Here is a 9,810-nt window from a genome sequence, read left to right on the forward strand (position 1 = left end):
AGGCTGTCTCTGAAGTTGCTCATGAGCGTGTGGTCCTTCTGCCTGCTTTCATTGATGCTGTCAATCAGCTGCTGGGCCCTTTTTTGTAAAGTTTCGATGCTGGCATCCAGAGCTGCAAAGAAACTTGATGTCTTCCCATCCGAGGTTTCAGTGTGGCTGTCTGCATTGGAGACTGACAGTGAAGAGCTAGAAAATCTATGCCTGGATGACAGAAGGGAAAGAGCAGAATGCCTGTTTAAGGGGGGCTAGATGGGGGTATATCTGAAGAGAGGGAAGCCTGCGTGGTGTGGTGGAAAGAGCAGGCAGCTAGAATTCTGGAGACCCAGGTTTAAATTTTCCCTGCCACTATGTGACCTTGAATGATTCATTTGCCTGTTCAAGACCTCAATTTCCTCACCTTATAGCTGAAGGAACTGATGTAGATTTCTAAGACTCTTCTAATTCTGTCATTATGTGACAGTGACACTGGGCACAAATCTGGGGGTGGGGAAGGAATTAAAGGAATCCCTTCAGGTTCTAGGGCTTTTACCCCTATTTCCTATCCTCACCCTACTCCTCTGCCCTTTCTCTTCTGTCTTAGACCTTGAAGTGAAAGAAAATGAGATTTGTTGCTTTCCCCCTGAGTTACCAATATAAATCCTGATCAAACTGCTCATAGTCAAAAGCCACTCCTATATGAGGAAAGATATCTCATGATGGAATCTTTTCTTTGACTCAAAGCAAATGGAAGAAGATTGGATTGTTTCAGTGCATTCAAATTTGTCCATAACACAAAAGACCAAATCAGATGTTCCCAGAAATCATGTTTATTTTACTAGCCTCTCCCATGGGGATCTATTCTTTTATATTTAATTTTTCTTAATACCAAGGCAGCTGCATATTAATCAGGATGCTAATTAATCACAAGCCTCTCTGTGCTGCATTCGCCAATTAAGCTTAATAAAAGAAAAAATGAATCTTCTCCTTCTCCATTTCCTTAGTGGGTTCTGTTGAGGTGGCATGGATAGAGTCCAGGGAAGGAAGCCCACATGCAAAGGGCTTTATGTTGACATCCTTGTGCTTGTAAGGCTGTGAGTTGAGGCTCAATCAATCGCTGCTGCATTAATGTATTCTAGTCTGTCCTCAGGATCTCCTTCAATCCCTAATGCTGTTGGAAGGATTAGGACATCCAGTTCCACAGCCTTGCCTGTGCTGGCATTCCGCCTATGGAAACAGTGGCGGGAACAGGCCTCAGTAAACCAAGCCATCTGTTAAGGTAAAGTTGTGATTGGCTGGAGTGGAAGCCAGAGAAGCCTGCTGTGATTAGCTTTGTCGCTTTTCACAGAAATACAAGTAAACAATACACATGCCACTTACGAACACCGCGGGCAGCAACCCTCAAGAGATGTGGCCAGTTAATCAAACATTCGAGGAGGAACAAGACAAAATCTTCAGCTCCAGGCACAATGATGTTCCTCTGAAACACTTCCAGGAGGGGAGGAGGGGTATGGAGGGCCTAGGCATGAGTATGTAGTTTTCTCCATAAAATAAAATAACTACTTAATCATTCTGCCAAGCATTTGATAACTAGGTCTACCCACTATTCTTATATAACGTGTTGGGGTTGGGAGAGAATGTCTGAGAAAAGATTCGTTGCCTTTTTAATGGAGATCAGGGGTTAAACTTAGATTTACAGCATCTCAGAGCTAGAGGGAACATTAAAGATTATCTAGAGATGCAAAAGAGTGCTGGCCTGGGGTCATAAAACCTGAGATAAGTCCCAGCTTCATCACCAACTCCTGTGACCTTCCACAAGTCATTTCACTTTGGCATAGCATCATGCCTCTAGAGCCGTAAGAAACCTTAGATGTTGTCTGGTCCAACTCCCCACAATTTTCAGATGAGGAAACTGAGGTCCATGGAAGGTTAAGTGATCTGGCTAGGGTCTTCGAGAGAGCTGAGATTTGAACCCAAGTCCAATAACTCCAAATTCAATGTTCTTTGCACTGGACCATACTAAATTTGAACTCAGCTCCTTATAAGAAAACAGAATGTCAAAAATGGAAGGAACTTCCCAGAATTCTTTCCATCAGTAAGCCCAAAGACAATCCAACTTGCTCTCTTCCTCCTATTAATTTAGTAAATGTTTAAAATAAGAGAGTTGAATCTGGGTACAAAACCTATTTCTTTCATGCGTGCCCCTTTCTGTCCCCTCCTGCTGCAACCACTCTAATTCAGGCCATCAGCACCTTTTGCCTTCATTAACTGGCCTTGCCTCTAGGCTCTCCCTTCTCCCAACTCCTTCACACTACAGCCTGAGTAGTTTTTCTAATGAATTATTTTGGTCACATTACTCCACTATTAACAACTTTTATTGCACTTCACATATCCTACCAAATAAAGTATAAAGTCCAGATCCTGATATTCAAGGCCCTCCACAATCTGGCTCCAAGCCACCTTTCCAGGTGTATCTCAAACGACTAATCTTCAGGAACCCGACATTCCAGCCAAACCAACTACTCTCCATTCCTTGTTCACATACGGCTTTTTCCTATCTCATACCTTGGGTTGTACTCCATTTCTGTTTTTTGAAATCCCTCCCTTCCTCCAAGGCCCATCTCAGCTGTTATCTCCTTACGAATCCTTCCCATACAACTCCCACTCAAGCTGAAAGTGATCTCCTTTTTCATAGAGATTTCCCTGAAAGTCTCCTTTGCATTTACCTCATTCCCCCTGATATTTTAATGTGACTTTGTTGTCTTTAGATTACAAGCTCCTTGAGAATAGGGTCATATTCTTTCTTTGTATCATCACTTAACTTAGGATCATAGAACAAGAGCAGGAACTCAGAGAACATCTGGTCCAACTTACTGATTTTACAGATGAGGAAACCTAGCTCCTAGCACATCGCCTGATACATGGTGAGTGCTTATTAAATGTTGAATTGAGGAAATTGAGGGAAGGGGATGAGACATGGATGAAAGTTTCTGAGCTTTAGTGGGGATAATAAGGGTCCTGAGCCTCAACTCTAGACTGAGACTGTCATCTTTTGGAGGAGTGGGTGGAGATTGAGGATGTCACGTGCTCTAGTTCTGGGATTGGGGCTCTTTAGCTTTTAGAAGGATAGAAAATTGATTAACAGAAACTTAAGGGGATAATAGGATTATAGATTTCAAGCTGGAAGGGAACTTAGAAGTCATCTAGTTCAGTACCTGAATTTTACAGATGAGTCTCAAAGATGTTACCTGACATCACACAGATAGTAAAGAGAGCATGAGGAGTTGAATCCAGGTCTTGTGATTCCCAATCTAGTACTCTTTCCATTGCACCATAATATCTCAAAACTTTTTTTCCCAAGTCAGTGATTTAGGCGCATAGCTGAAACTTGAACCCTGGCTTTCTGACTTCTAGCTCCAAGTTCATTCTACCACTCCACTCACTACATTCTCTTTTCCTTAATAGAGTATTTTCATAATTTTTCAGTTACTTTAACATGATTCATCATTTTGTAATATGATATCGCCTAATTCTTACACAATTCTTGTCCCTTCTTTGGCCTGCTATAGACATTTCTTGGGACCATATACCATTGTCCCATTGAGCATGATTTGGCACCAGGCTTTGCCCAAGGGGGATCCTTACAGAGACTGGACCTGAGAAGGACCTGCATTACTAATTAGTCCTGAAGTACAGACCTCAGTGCAGAATTAGAGAAGTCTCCAGGAATTCTTACCTTCCCTGTACCTCACAGGGTGAGCCGCTTCTTTCTAAATCAGAGAAGACAGAAGGCCCTGCTTGATCCTGATACTGATCCTGTTCCTTATTTTTGAGGTCTTGTTCAGACATGACAGTCTATAAAAAATGGGAAACAGACTCTCAGAGAAGGTACTTGAGGATACATGGCTGGATATTATATTTCTGTCAATAAATAGTATTTATTTAATTAATGCTTTCCTGGCATTAAGGGATACAGATGGTGCCCCTACCTTCTTCCCCTCCAATCAGACCATTCCAAGGAATAGGAAAAAGGCGTTTAATTACTGCTTTTATTGGGGTTTTCTGTCAGTTACTTGTTTTGCATGGCAGAGAGGAAGCAGGGCTAGATTCAATATGATGAGGTGAGGGTGGGAGGTCAGTTCTCTCAGCACCAATCCAGAGACATTTGTTTGAGCCCAACTTGTGAGTCCAAGACAGTATCACCAGAATGCTCAGGTCTGGGGCTGGACTGAGGTTTGCTTTGTAGAGATGGGGTTACTGTTTTCCCAGGTTTTAGGCTAGAAGACTGTGGTTATTGTTTTTGGGGAGGGGCATTACAATGTATCCTGGCTTTAAGACAAAGTTGGAGTTGTTGGCTCCTCAGGATGGAGTGAGGGCATTTTTACAGAGCACTTACACTAGGCCTGGGATTGTTAGCTTTTAAAAAGAAGAAACTTTTAGGTCCTCTGGCTCTGGGATGGGAGGTTTTAGCTTTGGAGGTGAGTGTTACGGGTCACCTGTCTCTGAGGCAGAACTAAGGTTCTCAGCTTTTTGTGGGGATAATAGTTTCTGGCTCCCTGGCTCTGGGAATGAGGCTGAGGGTGTGAACTTTCTGAGGGATGAGAATTCTGCACTGCTGATGCTGGAGGTCAACTATTTGGGGAGAAGAGGATTTTTGGACCCCTGGTTCTGGGGCTGACACTTGTTAGCGTATTTGTATTTGAGAGTTTCTGCTCTCTTAGCTCTAGAATGGGGTGACCAGATTTCCAGGAGGATAAGGGTCCTCTGGATCTCAGGTAGTCAACTTTTGGTGGGATAGGAGTTTCTGGGCCTCAGGTACTACTAGCTAAGGGAGATGAGCTACTGGTTTTTGGTGGGGGGTGGGAGGGCAGGGAATGAGACATGGATGAAAGTTTCTGAGCTTTAGTGGGGTTAAAAAGGGTCCTGAGCCTCAACTCTAGATTGAGATTGTCATCCTTTTGGGGGGAGGGGTAAAGATTTCACGTCCTTTAGCTTTGGGATTGGGGCTGTTAGCTTTTAGAAGTGTAGGAATTTCTGTTCCCCTGGGTCCAGGGTAGGATTATCATATTTGGGGTTAAAGGAAGGTTTCAACACCTAGCTATTGGGCTGTTAACGTGGGGGGGGGGCCTGTTATGTGAGTTTTAGAGATATCCAGCTCAGGGGCAGGATTCAGCTTGTTGAAGGTTGAAGGTTTCTGACTCTGGGACTGAAGCAGCTACTTTGGGAGAAAAAGGGTTTCTGGGCCCCTAACTCTAGGTCACTTTTTAAGAGAGGGGATAGGGGTCCCTCCCTAGCCTGGGGCTGTCAGCATTGGCGTGTTCCTTCCCTCCCCACCCAGGGCTGAGGCTGTCAGCTTTCCAAGGGATGGGGGTTTCATGTCCTTCCCTGTCTGTTTTGGGGAGCTGAGGGTTTCTGGAACTGGGGCCATCAGTTTTGGGAGGAGACGACGGTTTCAAGTCCCCCTCCCCCAGCTTTTGAGGATGAGGGTTTCAGGTGTCCCCCGCCCCGGGGCTGAGGTTGTCAGCCTTTGGAGGGATGAGGTTTTCGGGCCCCCTGGCCTGCTGCTTTTCTGTCACACCTCCGGCCTGCCTCAGTCAGTTGGTCAGTTTGTCTGTCTGTCGATCCATCAGGCCTTCCGCTGGGCCGGGCTCCTGCTCCTGGAGGCTCCCTGGAGAGTCCCCTGGGGTGGGGAGCGGGGGGGGGGGGGCGAGGGGGGAAGGGTGTCGCCCCGGGCCCCGGGAACAAAGCAGCGGGGTCGGACTAGGCCGAGGGCTGAGCGCATACCCCTCTCGAGGACGCTGCCTCAGGCCTTCCCGCCTTCCCGCCACGGCCAAGTGCGCATGCGCCTCCGCTCCCTCCGCGCCGCCGCGTGCGCGCCAAGGCTACTCTGCTCCCTTCTTCCACTTAGTGTGGCCCGCGGCAAGGCTCTCCAGCTTTTCTCTTACTATGGCGCGCGCCTGCGCGCCTCCTCCCCTCCTCGCCCGCCGCGCGCTCGCCGAGGCTGCCCTGCCCTCTCTCTTACTGTGGCGCGCGCCTCCGCCCGTCCTCTCTACCCCGCTCCCCGCTCCTCCCCCTTCCTTAGTGTAGTGCGCGCCTGCCCCCTCACCACCAGCCCTCCAGGGTTAGTGACCGTAAGGGCGATACCACCTGCGATACCACCCACCGCTTTACCCTTAAAAAATGCTTTTCAAAACGGTTTTCCCCCTTTGATTCCGGCCCTTTCCTCTGGTCCCACAAGGGGAAGTCGCATTAGTCCTTTGCTGACTCAGTGACCTTGATCAAGTCACCCCTCTGGGCCTCGGTTTCCTCCTCTGTAAAATGGGAGTGGGGCTAGATTAGGCGATCTCTCCAGCCATAAATCCTCTTGAGCCTTGATCAGTAGACTATAAAATAGAGGACAGGGCTGTTTCTGGTTTTTTCTTTGCGTCCCCAGCACCTTGCAGCGCAATGAACAGAGTTGGAGCAGAATAAACGTTTGTTGAATTGGAGGGAATTAAGCTCTATGGCCCTTTGATCAAAAGTCAAATGAAGAGCTACTTGAAAAGTGCTTAGCTCAACGCGGAACAAATAGCAGGCGTTATATAATGGGCCACCAGGTGGCGCCATAGTGCCCATGAGCTGGAGTCAGGAAGACAAGTTCAAAGTCATCCTCGTTTGCCTTACTAGTTGTGTGACGCTGGGCAAGTGTCCTCAGCTGTAAAAGGGGATAATAATAGCCTCCTACTTCTCAAAGTTGTTGTGAAGATAAAATAATGTTTGTAAAACGTTTGGCACATAGTACACATACTAGCTATTAATAGCATATAAATGCTACCTATTATCATTATTATTATTTCCTTTTCAATTCAACAAATACTAAACACCTGCTATGTGCAGTACTCCACATGCACACAACTGAAAGATCATAAAAACTGCTTTCTAGGTCCGTACTTTACTGCTTTATACACACATACACACATACCAAGTAGAAGGTAAGCTTCTAGAGAGCAGAGACTATCTCACTTTTAAAATTCTGTCTCCAGAGTCTAGCAAAGTCCAGGGCTATGCTAGGTAATGACCATGCTAAGGACCATGTAGTGCATAAGGAATGTTTGATGATTGATTGATAGGAACTTCCAGCTGTGATGTGGTTCCAGGATTGGAATGCCCCTTCCTGGGAAGGCAAACTTCACTCAGACTTGTGGGCTGTAAATAAGCATTAAATCCAGTGAGAGACAGGCACTGACCATAAAGTCAGAGAGGGGTAGGCTTCCTTTTCCCCAATAGGAGCACTACACCAGGCAGATGTGGCACATTCCCTTCCCCCCTCTCCCTCACCTCAGAAGAATCTCGATGGCAGGTGCCCCAAAAAGTTTTGAAAAAGAAAAAGCAGGGTGCAGCATAACATCTGTGGGATTTTAAACAAGTCCCTTAACTTGTCTGGCTTCAGTTTCCTCATCCATAAAATGATGTAGTTGGGCTGGGTGTCTCCATGGTCCTTTCTAACTCTGAGCTCAATGATTCTCTTTCTCATCATGCCCATGATGCCCATAATGATTCTGCTCATTTCCCACCTGGCTGCTGTCCTGGACTTCATCACCATCTCGAGAAATTCATCTTCCTGCAAGATCACATCAGCTCTGAAACTCTCACCTCCTCAGTAACCCCTGCCCTTGGGGCTATTCCCATTCTCTGATTGGAGAAGGTAGAGGGAAGACATGTGAAATCTCTGGGTTCCTTCATTTAAAGAGGGGTCCCCAGTAGCCATATCCTCATTTCCCATCCTGCTGCAGGATTTTATCATCCTCTAGACCAAGGGTGGGGAATCTGCAGCCTCGAAGCCGCATGTGGCCCTCTAGGCCTGCAAGGGTGGTCCTTTGAATATAAACTTCACAGAACAAATCCTCTTAATAAAAGGGCCACACGTGGCCTGGAGGCTGCAAGTTCCCCGCCCCTGCTCTAGACCCAATTATTCTCTCTCTTCCCCCTCCCCCATTAGATTGCCAACCTCCATTAGACTGAGAGCTCCTTGAGAACAGGGACTGCCTTTTGCCTTTCTTCATATCCCCAGTGCTTAGCACAGTGCCTGGCACATAGTCATCGCTATAATAAATGCTTACTGACTTGACCTCACTGATTGTCACATGATTGTGGGCAAGTGGCCACTGTCCTTGGATTGGGGCTGCTGGGTTTTTGCAAGATAGACTGAAGTAGCCAGGACTGTGGCCGAGAGATTTTGATCCTTAAGGGGAAACAAAGACAGGAGTCATATCGAGAAAGGATTCTAAGTATCAGTTTTTGGGAATCTAGTTGGGCTGGTAAATTGAGAAGAGGAAACTGATTTCCAATGCTCTTTTTAATGCTTTCTTTTCTTACATAGTTCCTGATCCAGAGATGGGATATATACCCATACCTCTTCCTTTAATTATTTTCCAGGAGCTGTGATTGTAGGTGGTTTAGGAATTTTCTCCTGATATTCCGAAAATCTGTGAAGAGACTCAGGAAGAAATTTATGTGATGGCTAGAAGCAGAAGGAGCCACACAGAAGCTTGTGATTCTCTCTCTTTTGCTTTAGTCAATAAATTATATGGTCCCAGTATGTTAAATATCTGTGTCCTCTGGATGTCAATGGAGTTTGAACAGAGGCGAGAGAGACCAGATACTAGGCACAGGCTCTAGAGCTGAGTCCAGACTAGATTCCGCATTAATATATATGTATATTTTTTGGCCTTTTTTTTTTTTTGGTGAGGCAATTGGGGTTAAGTGACTTGCCCAGGGTCACACAGCTAGTAAGTGTCAAGTGTCTGAGGCCAGATTTGAACTCAGGTCCTCCTGACTCCAAGGCTGGAGCTCTATCCACTGCCCCACCTAGCTGCGCCACAAGTTTATATGTTTTTAATAATATTTCCTTTTATTCTCTAGTATAATTCTGAATCCAGTCATTGACAGTGCTTCAAGCAGCCTTCTTAAGTGTTGATGAGGTTGAGTGTGGAGGTGGAAAGCAGTCCAAGCATTTGCAGCTGTGATAGGAAGGTTATCTTGGAAATGCTCCAGAGCGACTGCCAAGACCACTGTGTGGTAGCTCATTCTCACCGGTGACTCCAGGAAGCTGAAGCATGCACAGTGGCCACACCGAAGTAAACCTTCTTGCAGATGGGCTAAATCAGGCTGAGGGTAACCAACAGGTTTCAAACCCCTTGGGGAGTTAGGGGGATGTCTACCCTAAGCATGTGAAGACTTTCACGGGCACAATGGGCAGATGAGAACAATTCATTCCAATGGTCAGATATCTGCCCATCTGCCCATTCCAATGGTCAGAAAAGATCATCTACTGCATCCCCCACAATTGCCAGTCATCTTGACTTTTGTCTTGCCACTGGACTTAGGTAACTCTGAAAGAGAGAGTGAGGTTGATGACTTTGTGCAACTCTGCCTCACCTAAATCCATTTCATAAGCAACTCAAGACATCACACACACCCCACCCTACCCCATGTCATTATTCCTCTTAGAAAACAAAAGACAAACAGCTGGTGGCTCAAATAGAATGCCATCTGTCGGGCAAGACAAATACTGCATTCTCTTACTGGGCAATTAACACAATGACCTTTCTGTAGGCTCAAGAAAAAGAGCGCCTTAGTCAATTTCATCTGCTTGCAGTGCCACAAATATCAGAGGGATCACGTAAGTATCTTACATATCTAAGGTCATCCTTGGAACTTTCCTTTTCTTTAAAGTTTCTATTCTAGATTCCCAGGGAATGATAGCTTATTCATTTTTATATGATAGTGTGAGTGATTCTCAGCTTTTCTCAAAATGAGGTTCAAATGGGGGAGTAGGAGCAATAGAAATAACGG

The sequence above is a fragment of the Vombatus ursinus genome, unplaced genomic scaffold, assembly GCF_900497805.2.
Source record: "Vombatus ursinus unplaced genomic scaffold, bare-nosed wombat genome assembly UNPS02009173.1, whole genome shotgun sequence".
Lineage (NCBI taxonomy): Eukaryota > Metazoa > Chordata > Mammalia > Diprotodontia > Vombatidae > Vombatus > Vombatus ursinus.